The sequence below is a fragment of the Benincasa hispida genome, chromosome 9, assembly GCF_027475165.1.
Source record: "Benincasa hispida cultivar pf3 chromosome 9, pf3_genome.v1.1, whole genome shotgun sequence".
NCBI lineage: Eukaryota > Viridiplantae > Streptophyta > Magnoliopsida > Cucurbitales > Cucurbitaceae > Benincasa > Benincasa hispida.
The window spans coordinates 62,855,044-62,871,204 of NC_143486.1; the positions used below are offsets into that span (position 1 = coordinate 62,855,044).

The following is a 16,161-nucleotide window of genomic DNA, read 5'->3' on the forward strand; positions in this document are numbered from 1 at the left end:
ATCATCGACTCAACAAGCCTACATTGAGGATTCATTTGATTGGAGAGCTGGGAACACAGCTACACAAGAAGAAATTCACTTCTTCCCTAATGTTGGGGTAAGTAGATAAATTGCTTCCTGAAAGGCTGATTCTGGGGCTTGAACAATGTAGTGTCACACCCTCTCCTAGCCCGAAAGGGGTTTGATCATAGTTAGACTATGATTTATTGTTCATTAGAAGGATTAGTGGTATTTAAGGAGTTAGATGTAACTATAGGAGCAAAACGATAATTTTGGCCCAACTGTACCTACAAGCAATTTGTGAAAGGTTATCGTACTGTTGATTGGTTATATCCAATGGACACAGAAATATATTTGTAGTATAAAGACTGCAGCTGTCGGTCTTTAGTGGAGTGTATGACACTTAACGAATTGTGAATAATTTAATTAAAGAGTTTAATAAATTATTCACGTACCGTTGAAGTTTCAAGTTATAGGTCCATGAGGTCCCCTCGATAGCTCAATGGGATGAAATGAGAATTAATTTTTGGATTAATTTGAATTGTTCAAGTTAATTTAGGAAATTAATTATATATGATATAATTAATTAAATTTTAATTATATGTGATATAATTACTATCATGTTTTTTATACATTATAATATTAATTATTTATGAGACGAAATAAATATTTGAATATGATTCAAATATTAAATATATGGATTGCATTCATATAATTAAATTTCATGTAAATGTTATTTGTATTAAAAGCCATTGTTGAGAAAAATTTGAAACTATAGGCAATATTGTATTTGATACAATATAAAAAACTATAGACTATATATTATATGTGATATAACATATGGTTATGTATATATGTATAATAAATTAGTTATTATACATATATATTATATTAATTGATTTAAATTTAAATTATTTTTTAATTTAATTATTTTTGTTTTTTGAATTATTGGGAGGGAAGCAACTTCCCTCCCCAATTTTCTCTCCACCCACATATTATGTTGGTGGTTGACAAAGGGAGTGGAGAATTAATTTTCTTCTTCTTCTTCTTGCAAAAAGAGAGAAAAAAGTGAGAACATACACAGAACAGTTTTGTCAAAACAAAATTCTAATCCTCCTTCATCTCTTCCTGTCAATTTTCTCCTTCCCCCACTAAAATTACCAGAGCACCACACCTCCTGGATTCTCACCAGAGAATATCGAAATTGTGTCTGATTGGAAATTAGGATTTTCTTTTTTAAGAACGTCTTCAAAGGTAAGGGTTTCTGAAACCCAAATTTAGTTTATTATTCTATAATTTGTTTAAGCATGTTGTAATTGTCGAAATTAAATGCATAATTGTGAATGTTTCTTGTAAAAATTGAATGTTGTAGAAATAGGGTTTGGGATGATCCTTTTCTTCCACTCAAGGGTCCTTGAGTGGGATCCTTCACATGGATCTTTAGTTTATTGGATTTAGTCTTTACAAATAAAATTTACATATTCAACAACAATATTATTGAATAGACATCAATAACATCTTTATTGATAATAGAATATGTTTAATATTACAAACTGCGAGTTTTAGGACATACAACCCAACACTTTCCTATTGAAACTAATGCACCAATGCATTTTTTAACATGCTTCAATCTCCTATTACTGATTCTGCCACAACATCAACACTAGTGGATTTGAATATTCGCCTCACTTCTTTAGATGTTGTCCTCTCGATGATCCCACCCTGTATTGAAAGCTTGTTCGTAGTCTTATCCATTGTCTTTTATTTTGACAACCATAGTTCAAATTACTCACAACTATATTTTTTTCACGAACGTACGACGCATGTTGAGAATGACTATCACTTTATCTTCAGAGCACCACTCTTCTTCTACCACCCATGTCCACAATCGAGTAGCCAATAGATGTCTTCACCGAAGCTTTATCATATGCTCACTCACTCGGTTACTTCGCCAACTCAAGTTGGTCTCTATTCTACCATCTTTAGTTTGAGGGAGTGTGTGTTAATGTATATTTATGTAATTTAGATTTAACTGACTTCTAGCTAATAAAAATTTTCAAAAGGTATATTTTCCATTATTGTTAATCATTTTTTGGATGATAATCTCATATATTACCCTGCAAATCACACAACTTTACTCAATACAATAAACATCAGTAGAGACCAACTGATTATACTTTATGAAATCCATTGGATTATTTTCTTTTAGGCGTATAGTAATTACTCTAATTTATTTTTTAAAATTAATTAATTAACTAATTAATTAGAATTCTTCCTAAATCAAAGTTGTAAAATAAAGCACAATATAGTAGATTACCTTTCCATTCAAAATTAAAGCAGGCATTAATTTTCCATTGACACGTTCCACAATTCATTATTTTCTTTTCTGTCCATGGATTCTACGTCTATATATAGAAGGTATTGACCAACATTCATATCCTTTAAAATCGAAGAAATGTAAAAAATAAGAAACAAATTATCATTAATATGACAGTTAAAAGGTTAAAATTAATCATGATTGTCCAAAAAATGTAGTGGTGTAAATAACTATTTTACACTCTATTACTAATATGTCAATATTTTGATTGACATTTTTATAAATTGAAATCCTAACCTTTTCTTCAATATTGGTATTTTAAAGCCTTCGATTCCAATACATATATTTATTTCCTTAGACATCCCAGAAACAGTTGAGAAAGAGTTTGTAAAAAGTTTCTGACTTTAAATTAATCACAAGTTTTTATTTATTATTATTGTTATTAACAAAAAAAAAAAAAAAAAAAAAAAAACACTTTTAAAAGGTCTTTCCCAAAAAAAAAAAAAAAAAAAAAAAAAAAAAAAAAAAAAAAAAAAAAAAACCATTAAAAAGTCTATACTAAAGTACACGATGTAAAATCATTACTTTTTTTTAGATTAACAAACATCTCTCTCCCTCTCTATATTGATAACACTGTCAGTTTTTTTTTTTTTTTTAAAAAAAAAGAGCTTATCATTCAAAAATCAACCAAAACTACAAACTTCTCCTCTATGAAGCATAGACACAAATACGATTACACGATACGGATACGTCTAAGGATGCGTCATTTTTTTTAATATATATATTTCTAAAAAAACGAGAATACTAATACGTTGAAGATACATTTTTTTCTTTAAAAAAATCTAGGATATAGATAAATTTAGCATACAAGCTAATAACAATAGCACAAAATAAAATACAAACACTGAAATACAATACAAAAAAAGCAACATCTAAGATGTTGAAGTACAATAGTTAATAAAATGCAATAGAAATGACTCATATTGCAAAGAAGAAGAAGAAGAATATTAGAGAGAGAAATATGAAGATAAACGAAGAACTTATTGTTGAAAATATTCAAATGGTTTATATTTTTGTGGACTTTATTGGAACTCAAATATGAAAATGGAGATTAGATGATTCTAGTCTAGGGTTTGGTCCATTATTTATTTATTTTCTTTTAGATTCGGACTCGAGTAGTGAACTTTTTAAATATGTTGCCTAATTTTAGATTGAGAAAGATGAGATGCGTTACTTGTCTTTTTTTCTTAAAAAAAATATATATAGAAATAAATACGTCAAATTACGTGTCAGATACGTATCTAAAAAGTATATGAAAGTATCAATATCTAATACGTATCTGATACTGATTTTTTACTTCACAAGAAATATATGTGCTTCATAACCCCTTCTTCGACAACAGAGGAGAACCAATCTCGGATAGACCAGAATTTTCCTCTACATCTTCTGAGCTAAGATAAGAATCGAGTCCACCCAATCACCATACAATAAAGTACCACGAGTCAAGCGGTGGGCCAGCCAATTCGCAGAGCCTACTGACTAATCAAAAGACATGACGTGTGAAGTTGTAGTATTACACTTTGATTCCAAAGGAAATTGATTAATTTTTCGTTCATAATTTCCACACGAAAGATAACAAATACGGAATAGTCTGATCTGGAGCAAGATAATGTGTCTCGATTAAATGAATGATGCATAACATTTTAATCTCTCATCTCATTATAGTTAAAAAAAAGTCATAAGGATGAAAATAATAGAATTGTCTATTTATTAAGGAAAAATGTAACATCTTGCTTGTCAAAAATCTTAGGGGAAAGATCTCACTATCTTTTGCATGGGCTAAAAGTCTTCCTTCGCAGCTATTCTTTTATCACTGTTAATATGGCAAGATTGTGAGAGAAGGAAAGGGACATGGATAATTGGATTTTGATGAAATGATTATTTGTTTTGTGTAACGTCTTTGATTTTTCCATAAGAGATTATAGATGATAACATTGTGGTCTTTTGAATGATCGTATGTGAGCAACAAAATTTATTGGTTAGTGAGATTTAAATGGATTATTTTCCTGTAACATATTGTTTTTAATTCAGTAATAACAATATTTGCAGTTGAGAGAATTCAAAAAAATAATTTCTTAGTCGAAGAGTCAAGGGTATGTTTGAACAAGTTAACTATGTTAAAGTTGATTGTGTTGCATGTTATCTTTATAATTAGTTGATTCTGGTAAGTTATCTTTTTTTTTTCTCCTTATGTGCATTAAGTATCATTTAACTTTTAAGAAATAATTTATTTAGGTCACGTTTGATAATTATTTTGGTTTTTATTTTTATTTTTTAAAACTAAGCTTATTTCATCCACATTTCTTATAATAATTTGCATATTTATTAATTATAACAGTTGAATTCTTAGTCAAATTTAAAAAAAAATATATATATATAACAAAAACTTTTTGAAAGCTATTTTTTATACTTCTCAAAATTTGGCTTGGTTTTTTAAACCATGAGTGAAAAGTAGATAACAAAAGAAGAAATTTGGTGGGAAAATAATGTCAATAGGCTTAATTTTGAAAAACAAAAACAAAAAACAAAATAATTATCAAACAGGACCTTAATATTTTAATTTTGAAAATTTAAAGAATTATTTATATGCACCTTTTTGCATTATTTCTTTTAAATTTTTAAATTAAAAATGTCACTCTTTCAAAATTATCATTTTGAATATCTTTTGATCCAATCTCTCACAATAGTTGATCCAAAACTTCATGTAAAAGGGTACAAATGTATATATATAAGATTAGAAGTTTAGTCCATAAGTTTTTAATTTTGTGTTTATATATATACTTATAACTTTAAAAAACGTATAATAATTACTTGAATTTTCTTTTTTTTTTAACAGATTAAAAGATTAATTTTGCACTTCTAGCACGTCTGTTACATATTCTAAAATATTAAAAGTTAAATATTATATTAGGCATTAAATTTAACTTTGTCCTTAATAAATATCATTGAACATATTTTAAAAATTAATGTATCAATTAACTAAAAAATTTAATATTTAAGTTTCAAATAAACAATTTTTTTTTCTTATTAAATAGTTAATTTTAAAATTTATTTAATATTTTCATATCTATTAGATATAAAAATGAAGTTTATAGATTTTTTATACATTTTAAGATATTAGAGAAAAAATTGAAAGATTAAGGATTTATTAATTGCAATTTTCATAACTTAGGACCAAGTGCACTGGTATATGATATCTACATTAAGTAATACTAATTACAAAATTGTTATTAATCATCATAGAATTGTTTATCTAAATATATATAAAAAAAAAAGAAATATTTCAATCAAATTTCATAAAATAATTTTATAAAGAACCAAAAATATTTGTATTATATATATGGAGAGAGAAATTAAAATGGAACTAAGTTTTCATTTGGACCTTTAATATTAATATTGTTGTTTTCAAAACTTATTAGAGAAATATTGTTGTTTTGGGAGTTCGAGGCTAGAGGTCGAACGTTGAGAACTCGACTAATGTGAAGGTCGAACGTTGAGAACTCGACGAACAAAGAAAAACTTGGAAACAATACATAGACCGAAACTTCAACCCTCTACAAGGGAAATCTCGCGAATCTCGCTTAGGTTGTCGAAGGTTGAAGTTTCGACACACATCCACCCTCAAGATTACAGGTTTATTGTTTTTCTTTTTCCCTCATAGAAGAAATAAAGTAATGAGATGATATACTATATGTATCTGTGTACTCGAGCTACTTCTAACAAACTATGCATTTTGTTATCATTTCGAATTAGACGGAGGCTTGTGGGATTGACGTGAGGGGGTGGGGATGGCTATATTTCTGGGAGTGAACTCCAGGCGAATATGAAGCACATGGATACAAGTTATGCCTTGGAATGAAAGACAATTCTGAATTAGCTTTGTCTACGAACAAAATTTTGTATATTAGATTGTCGAAGGTTACACACATGTCGAAACTTCAAAGCGATTAAGGAGATAAGTGGGCTGAAGCAGATTAAGGAGAGAGCGAGATTCAAAGCGAGATAGTAGGAGAGAGCGAGATGTTGAACGAGATTTAAGAGAGAGCGAGATTCAAAGCGAGAATGTTGGAGAGAGCGAGATTTAGTTTATATTGACTAATCTGACTAACATTGAACTTGGTAAAATGAAATGGTTGAATAATTGAAAAATGAGATTATTCAGGAATACACATTGAATGCTAAGATTACGCACTGAGTTTCTGGTAGTAGATCCATAATCAAAAAAGTGTTTGTGATTGTTCCAGAAGAAATGAAAGCTAGTAATCATTAATGGAAAAATAAAAACAATAACAGAGAGAGCGAGATATTAGGAGAGAGCGAGAGTGAGAGAGCAAGATCTTAGGAGAGAGCGAGATTGAGAGAGCTCGAGATCTTAGGAGAGAGCGAGACTAAGAAAGCGAGATCTTAAAAGAGAGCGAGATCTTAGGAGAGAGCGAGAGTCTTCACTTTATTTGAACTTTCCATAGAAATATATATAAAAAAAGAGAAAAAAGAGCTAATAATAATACTATAATTGAATAATCATTAGATTATAATTGAATATATTAGATTATTATACTATAATTGAATAATCATTAGACAATAAATTGAATATATTAGATTATTATACTATAATTGAATAATCATTAGACAACAAATTGAATATATTAGATTATTATACTATAATTGAATAATCATTAGATAACAAATTGAATATATTAGATTATAATACTATAATTGAATAATCAATAGACAATAAATTGAATAAATTGAATATATTAGATTATTATACTATAAATTGAATATATTAGATTATTATAATACAAAACTTTATTGATTACAAAAAGAAAAATTGAATATCCAGTAGATTATTATAAAAAAAATTAATATACAATAAATTATAATAAAAAAATTGAATATACAATAAAATGAATATATAATAAAAAAATTATTTATTATTCAATCCCTAACTATCTGGAGCCCATCTTAGTAATGAAGGACACTTCCTTTGATTATGTCCTAACTGGTTACAAAATCCACATCGTTGTCGAGTGACTACTTCTGTTCAATCCATCTCGTTGTGATAATGTGAACTTTTCGGTCTACCAGGCCATCTCAACAACGATGGATCAGGATGTAAGACGGGCATATTAGGATACATGATCTAGTAATCTTCATGCGGTATAGGTTGAAATTGAGGAGAGTAACATTCAGCATACGTTGACAATTTGTAGTAGTCCTCAATAAAATCTTCATAGTTCATGTTAAAATGTGAGCAAACAGCAATAAAATGCGAGCATGGAATGCCGAATACTTGCCACTTGTTACATGAACAGTACTGCTCGGTATGATGGCTTATTCAAGATCACTAAGTATGAAACACCTGAGAGAAATTAGAACACACGAAGAGGTGTGTTTAATTTCAGATCGACATGCTAGTATAATTGCAGCAGTGAACAACCCAGCAAATGGTTGGACGGGACCGAAATGTCACCATCGTTTCTGCTTACAATATATCGTCAACAACTTCAATAAAAAGTATAAATTTAATTCATTGAAAAATTATGTTTATCATGTCGGATGTCAATTTCAAATTCGAAAGTTCAACAAAGCAATTGAAGATATCAAAGGAATAAATTGGAGCTGTCTGAGTTTTTTTTACAACATTAGTTTAGAGCAATGGACTCAAGCATATGATGGAGGATTCAGATATGGGTGGATGGCGACAAATCTATCAGAGTGCATAAATGAAGTCCTCAAAAGAGCTCGAATGTTGCCTATAAATGCTCTTGCTCAGATAACATTCTTCAAATGCGTAAACTATTTTGAGAAAAGAAGAGAAGAAATAAGGGATGCATTGGAGCGTGAGTTTTTCGAGAAAAGAAGATAACATTCTTCAAATGCGTGAGTTTTTTTACATTATTCTTTACTCTTACACTTTTCTCTACTATTCTATTATAGTCAATTTTAATATATATATATTTTTTTAGATCATGGCTTTAAACCCAAGACCTGTTGATCCCGATGTTTTGTACGACCAGTCCATTCATCGATCATATGTTGTATGGTGAGATCGTACTACTGGAGAAATATCTTGTAGACGTCGAGAGGCAGTTCTCCAGCGCACTATCCCGCTCCACCCTTTAATACTACCACTACTGCGCACATCTGGATTCTATGGTGTTGCCATATTAGGATTTATTTAGTTGGACTGGCATTTGATCACAGCTTTGGTCGAGAGATGGAGGTCCGAGACACATACATTCCATATGTCTGTTGGAGAGTGCACTATCACTCTACAAGACATAGAAGTGTTGTTAGGGTTACCTGTTGACGGTGAGCTGGTCACCGAAGTGATGTACAATGACTGGTTAGAAGTTTTTCAACTATATCTGGGTGCGACCCCACTTGCCGACAAGATTAAAGGATCGAGGTTAAGTTTAATATGGTTAGGAAAACAATTTCGTGAGCTCACAGATGATGCAGACGAGGAAACCGTCAAAAGATATGCACGAGCATATATATTACAAATGATGGGTGGAAGTCTGTTTTTAGATAAATCAAGTCATTTTATTCATTTGATGTTTCTGCCACTGTTAGCTAACCTCCATAATGTGGGGCAGTATTCGTGGGGTGGAGCATGCTTGGCATGATTGTATAGATAACTATGCAAAGCAACAAGACCTGATGTTCAAGAGATAGCTGGGCCTCTCATACTTTTGCAACTATGGGCTTGGGAGCGATTTCCAACAATGGCTCCACAGCTACATCATGTTAATGATGCTCAGTTAGTTGGACGAGCCTACGGTTCTCGGTATGTTGTTTTAATTCAATTTAATTTTTATATCACTGATCTAGTTAATTTAAATTCTAAATTATCAATTTAAAAATTTAGGTGGAGAGACAAATTTTGTGTGACTAGGACAGCCACACATGTAGTCAACCAGTATAAATACATGTTTGATCTGCTTCAACCTGAATAGGTACATTACACTAAACCTAATTAATTATTTTATTCACATTTTTATTGTATTTGTCTTTAATATTCTCTAATATAATATTTTGTGTTTCAGGTTATTTGGGAGTCGTACAAAATTATTATGCATACTTTGCCTAATTTTTGTACGAATGGTCAAAGCATATGGCGGACGATGAGTCCTCTCATATGTTTTCACATTGGTGAGTGGCATCTTCCTGACAGGGTGATGAGACAATTCAGTTTTCAGCAGGATGTCCCATCGCCTTATAATACTGAACCCCGTACTGCATGATATTGACCTAAGGACTGGAGATTGGTTCGAAAAAGTTGCACATTTGGTAGTGCGATGGCACTATCGTGCAAGGTTTATTCCAGTGGGGGTTTCTCTTGAACAGTTTGACATAGATGTCACTCCAGAATATATTCATTAGTATAATAATATCACAAGGTGCTACGTCACTCGTTTGGGAGTAGTTGTGGGTCATCTGGTAAATGAATGAATATTATCTAATTATTTTTAATTTAAATTTATTTTAAATATTGTCTAATTTGTTTTATAATTCACAGAGATCGAACAACAGTAGACTCCGTGAGGTTGCGAATGATCCGAACCAGGTTCTTGCTATATGTAGTGACAACCAAAGCTATATGGAGGAAATTCATTATATGTATGATATACCTATTGTTCCTCCACCAGCTCCTAGACGTAGAGGACCTGTTCGGGAAGAGGATGAGTTTGATGAGGTTGCACATAATGTGGAAGAGTTGTCCCCTATGATACAGACGCAGAGTAAAACTGATTATGTTAGTCCGATGATGATGATGCCAGCATTTGGTTCAGGACATTATGACTCAGAGGCTGGTCCTTCATCTTCATACGTGCATGGACATGGTCGGGATTATGGAGAGCATAATGAATATTTATATTATGAAGCGCCTGCAGAGGTACTGAGCAATATCAAAAAGAACTCGAGCAACCTCAAGTTCGAAGTCGACGACGACAACCAGCTCGAAATCGACGATGTCTGCCTTGTGGGACACATTGATTTTTGTAATTATTTTTATATAAATGAGATATGTAATTTACATTTTTTTTATTTTTATGAGTTATTATTTTTTTAATTTATTCTTTTTAGAGTTTAAATAAAATAATAAAATATATTTAGAAATTGTTTTTATAAAATGGAAAATTAAAAAAAAAGGTAGGAAGAAAGAAAGAAAGAAGAAGGTGGAGTGTGTATTAATTTAAAAAAAAAAAGAAAATTTGTACGGTATTCTGGCTCTCGCTCTCTCTCATAATCTCGCTCTCGAATTTGATTGGGAAGTTCAGTGGCAAAAAGAAGGAGATTCATTAGCTCATTATTTAGTCAAACTTGCTGAGATGACAGAATCTGTAAAAATTATTCAACAAGCTTTGGAAAGAATTCCAGGGGGACCTTATGAAAATTTAGAAATACAATCTTTTGATAGAAGAAGGTCTCCGGAATGATAATTAAATAGACTCAATAATAATGTTAGGAATGACAAGGTCGAGGATTCAAAGTTCAACGTACAAATGAAAGGAAAGTCGATGGTTTAAAATTCGACCTATCTAAGTCGAATTTTCAACCCTCGACTTATTTTAAAAAAAAACAACAATATTTACAAATAGTTTGAAAACAACAATATTTTCCTAAATAATTTGTAAAAGGACAATATCCTTTTAATTTTTTCTTTTCAGTTGATATTTCAAGCCATGCACTAAAAATGAAATATGATATATATATATTGTTTTTTAAAAAATTATAAAATTGCGGTCAACATCCAAAAAGAAAAAAGGTGCCTAACTTGAGCATCTAAGCACATGGCTTTGCCAGTTGTTTCTTCCCCAATAAGGCACTAAAGCAATGCTAAGTAAAAGAAAAGTTGAGTTGAGTTTGAGATAGTAATAATTGTTTGCATATAATAATTATATGTGTTGATAATGACTGTTAGTATTGATAATAACTGTCTGTGTTGGAAGTATAGAGTTGAACAGAGTTGGAGATAATTGTTTATATTTAAGGTGCAAAGTTGAGTTGTGTTGAGTTTTAGATATCAATGTAGTTTTTTGTAACCTCACCATTACAAAATTTGGTTTTAATGTCGATTTGAAACTGATATTATAGGGGTACAAACCGACATTGAAGATAGTGTTTAATGTCCGTTGAAAACCAATAATGAAGATGGTATTCAATGTCGGATGAAAACCGACATTATAGATGACTAAGATTTCAATGTCAGTTATATTCAATGTCAGTTTTCAACCAACATTGAATACTAGCTTCATTGTCGGTTTTCAACCAACATTGAACATTATCTTCAATGTCGGTTTTTCACCTACTTTTTATCAGTAATTGTTCGATATTAAATGTCTATCACCGTTTTGTTATTTCAATAATATATATATTTCTTCTGCACATGCAAATCAATAATCTCTTCTTTTTTACATATACATATACAAAATAAAATCTTAATTATTTTTATATATTAAAATCTCAACGAACACAAAAATTGAAATCTCAATACTGCTCATAAGTTATGAATACTAGTTAGCACTCAAAGAAAATAATAAAATTTATACTTTCAAAGTAGTAGTTCTAACAAGCTTGATTTTATGATATTCCCATAAGCTGAAAGAAAAGGAAAAAAGGCTAATAATCACTTCAATCAAGTTGTTAACTCATTCCACTAAAATTAATTGAATTGCTTATAAGATGATACATTCCAAATAAGATTTGAGCTACTGCTCCTTCGCCATAGCTAATAGCTCCACTGCCAAAACTCAACCTTGAAGGGAAACCATCAAAGGTTGCGCAACGGAAGTGGAGATCCTTCCCATTTCTAGTTTCACATAATTGATAAAATTACAGAATCAAGACAAGATTATGCATTAAAACTTTAAAATTACAACATGCTTTTACAGGTAGAAGAACATGGCAAGAAGTAACAGTTACCCTTGAAGCCAAACTTCTCCGTCGTCCTTCTATCCATGATCACGATCCGATCTCCAAACAAAGACACCACCACTTTAGAACCCTCTATATTCTCTTGGATGAGAATTGGGCAAGAGTGGTGAGCTCTCCAAGATTTTTGGAAGATGGATCAGAGGATGAGAGAATGAGTTCGCAGGAAGCTCTTCTCTTTAATCCAGAGGAAGAAGATGGAGAATCATTCCACACATTGAACTTCCCACACTGCACGTCTGTTTTGAGGGAAAAAATAGGGGGAGGGAGTTGTAACTCCATCACTTTAATTAAATTTAAAATAAATTTAATTTTATTTAATTAAAATTCATATATATATATATATATATGATAATTACATTATATATATTATACGATGTATCAAATATAACACATAATCTATAGTTTTATATTGTATCAAATACAATATAACCTGTAGTGTTATTTTCTCTTAACAATGCATGACATTTAATGTAAATCATATGTATACTAAATTCAATTATATGAATCTCATCCACATAATTAATGTTTGAATCATATTCAAATATTTAATTCCTCTCAACTATTTATGGTATTTAAAATAAATCATATTTATATTAAATTTAATTATATGAATCTCATTCATATAATTAGTATTTGATTCATATTCAAATTCGTCTCAAAATACTTTATATTATAATGTATCTAATACGTTATACTAATTACATCACATATATAATTAATTTAATTAATTATATCATATACAATTAATTTCATCATTTAATTTTAACAATTCAAATAAATCCAAAATTAATTCTCAATTAAATCCCTGTTGAGCTACAAAGGGGACTTTATAGACCTATTGATCGAAGTTCCAATGGTATTTGGATAATTAATTAAACTCTTTAATCAAATTACAAAACTTTCATTAATTGCCGGTCATTCGACTAAAGACCAACAACTACACTATTCGCACTACAGATATATTTTTGTGTCCATTGGATATAGCCAGTCAACAATGCGATGACCCTTCACAAATTACTCATAAGTACAGCTATATCAAAATTACCATTTTGCCCCTTTAGTTACATTTAACTTCTTAAGTACCAATGATTCCTCTAATAAACAATAAATCATAGTCCAAATATGACCAAGTCCATCTCGGACCAAGAGATGGTGTGACCATATTGTTCAAGCCCCAGAATCAGCCCTTAAGAGAGCAGTGTATCTACTTAGCCTAACATCATGGAAAGTGTGAATTCAATCTTATGTAGCTGTGTTCCTAGCTTCCCAATCAGACGAATCCCCAAAATGGTAGGGGTATTGAGTTGGAAATCTTGCCACTCTCATCCATACAAATCAAAAGGACTGCCTTCATGAGTAGAAGTTCACAACCCACTCAAGATTCAGGTCATGTCACCTATGGTCATCCTAGTGAAATGTAAGTCTCTATTATTAACAGTGTGATATAATGAGACTACCCATTTTTTGGTCCGGTCTTATACAAACTCTTTGTATAAGATAACCCCGCTCACATGTCTCCACACAAATGATTGGGTTCAGATCATTTGTAGCACTTTACAACACTTATAACATCTACAAACTGGGTCATATCCATATTGTCACCATGTTAAGGTATCCAACTTTATCTATCTATTACAGACCGTTTAGGTTATAATTTAAACAAGATCCACCTGTATATCTCTACATACTTATTTAAATTACATAAAATAACCTAGGATCTTAATTTTTTTTATTGGCTCATAAAATAACAATTATTTTATTAATAACAATTTGTATACACAATGTTTACAAACTATGAGAATACAATAGAGATTTAGAGCACCAATCCTAACCATCTCCCACTTGTCCTAAAGCTTAAAGGGCCTAATGTGCAATACAAATAAAGTACAAAATACAATAAACTAGAGCTTACACTATACCCGAGTAACATCTCCCACTTGCCCTAGACGATATGTCGCATATCCCATATACCCAGACTTTCTAAATGACCCTCGAACACTTTAGCCGTGAGAGTCTTTGTAAATGGATTAGCAACATTGTGCTCCGAAGCAATCTTTAAGACAATCAAGTCACCTCGATGCCCAATCTCCCGAATCAAGTGATATTTTTGCTCAATGTGTTTGCATCTTCAATGACTCCTAGGTTCCTTAGAATTTGCCACAACACCACTGTTATCACAATAAAGTGTGATGGGCGAAGACATATTTGGAACAACTTCGAAATCAATAAGCATTGACCCTGATGTTGATTTTCAGTCTGAAAGTCAAAGACGATGTTTCCTGTAAGGATCAAATCCTTATCTCCATTCACAAACATATAGTCCTTCGTTCTCTGAAGATACTTGAGGATAGTTTTGACCGCTATCCAATGATCTAATCCTGGATTGGATTGATATCGACTGACAATCCCTACTCCATAGAAAATGCCAGGTCTGGTACATAACATTGCATACATAAAGCTATCAACAGTCGATACATAGGGAATTCGTCTCATTGCCTCAACATCTTGAGGAGTCTTAGGACATTGTTCCTTAGATAATAAAATTCCGTACTTGAAAGGTAACAAATCCTTCTTGGAATTGTGCATTGAATATATGACAAGTGCCTTGTCAATATACGATGCCTAAGACAAGGCCAATCTTTTGTTCTTATGATCCCTATGACGGAAATCAAACATGAGGATTTCTATAAGTAACAGAATGATCGTTCCAAATTTCATTCGAAATTGAACATACACAATTGCAGTATACAAACAGAAACTAACTGGTTATGCAACACTTAGAAATTATAGCATGCTTACAGATAATCAAAGTATAGAGTATCATACCTTTGAAGACTCATTCTTCAAACTCCCTCGATCACAAACGCTCGAACAGTCTCCAAGACAACAATACACGAACGCTCAAACACAACGACCGTAACACAACACAATCAACAACGAACATGAATCCAACGATCTCAAAGATCATGAACCCAACAAACGGCCTCCAAAACCTCGAACTCAATCGAGTTGAGTGAGGACACCACCACAATGGTTACCTTGGTATTCTCGGTGTGAGAATCCAAGAGTTGTAGGCTCTGTATGGAATTGGTTAGAGGAAGAGACTGAATGAACAACAATCGTGTAGATGATTGAGCAAGTGGGAGATGAGAAGTGTCTACCGTATAGACAAATGCTTAATCGTGTAGAAGAAGGTAGACTATTGTATAGTGTAAACCCTGAGCCTTAATTTCTCTACTTGTGTATGTTAACTACTGAGACTAGTATGGTGAGTAGTTAATGTGAGAATTAATGTTAAATTGTAGGGAAAAGGGTGAAAAGATAAAAGAAAAGTTTAAGTTTGAAAGCTTGACTCTTTGGTGAAGCTAGAAAAACTGGCTAAGTGTAACCCATGCATTGAAAGCTAGAAAAAATATTTAAGTGTTTGCCCATGCATTGGCCTTATGCTAAGCATTGGAGTTTAGTAAAGGGCGTTGGCCTTACTCATTTGAGAGATTAGTTGGGCATTTAAGGAAGCCAAAGTGTGGTCGAGAGAAGAAAAGCTATGCGTGGACAAGGCATACGGCAACCAAGTCTTGAGGGGTTAGCATGCATGCGACAACATCAGGTGTGTGCGAGCGTGGGCACTGGGCTTTGGAGTTGCGTGCGTGGATGATCATGTAGCTATGAGTAGCGCTAAGCGATGCACTAGACGATCAAATATGAATCCGTTGTAAAAAGAACTAACATGATTGGTAGCACCTAAATCAAGGATCCAGGCAGAATCATCATTCTCTACCAGACATGTCTCCAAGACCAATAAATCATATTTACTGTCTTGTCTCCTCTTTTGGGGAGTA

The 16,161-nt window shown here is 31.6% G+C and overlaps 1 long non-coding RNA gene across 1 annotated transcript; it reads left to right on the plus strand.

Moving 5' to 3' along the window:
* Positions 1-976: 976 nt before the first annotated feature.
* LOC150033991 (uncharacterized) lies at positions 977-2,066 on the plus strand. Its single transcript, XR_016532430.1, has 2 exons — positions 977-1,254; positions 1,855-2,066. It is a non-coding gene; the product is annotated as an uncharacterized LOC150033991 (long non-coding RNA).
* The last annotated feature ends 14,095 nt before the right edge of the window (positions 2,067-16,161 follow it).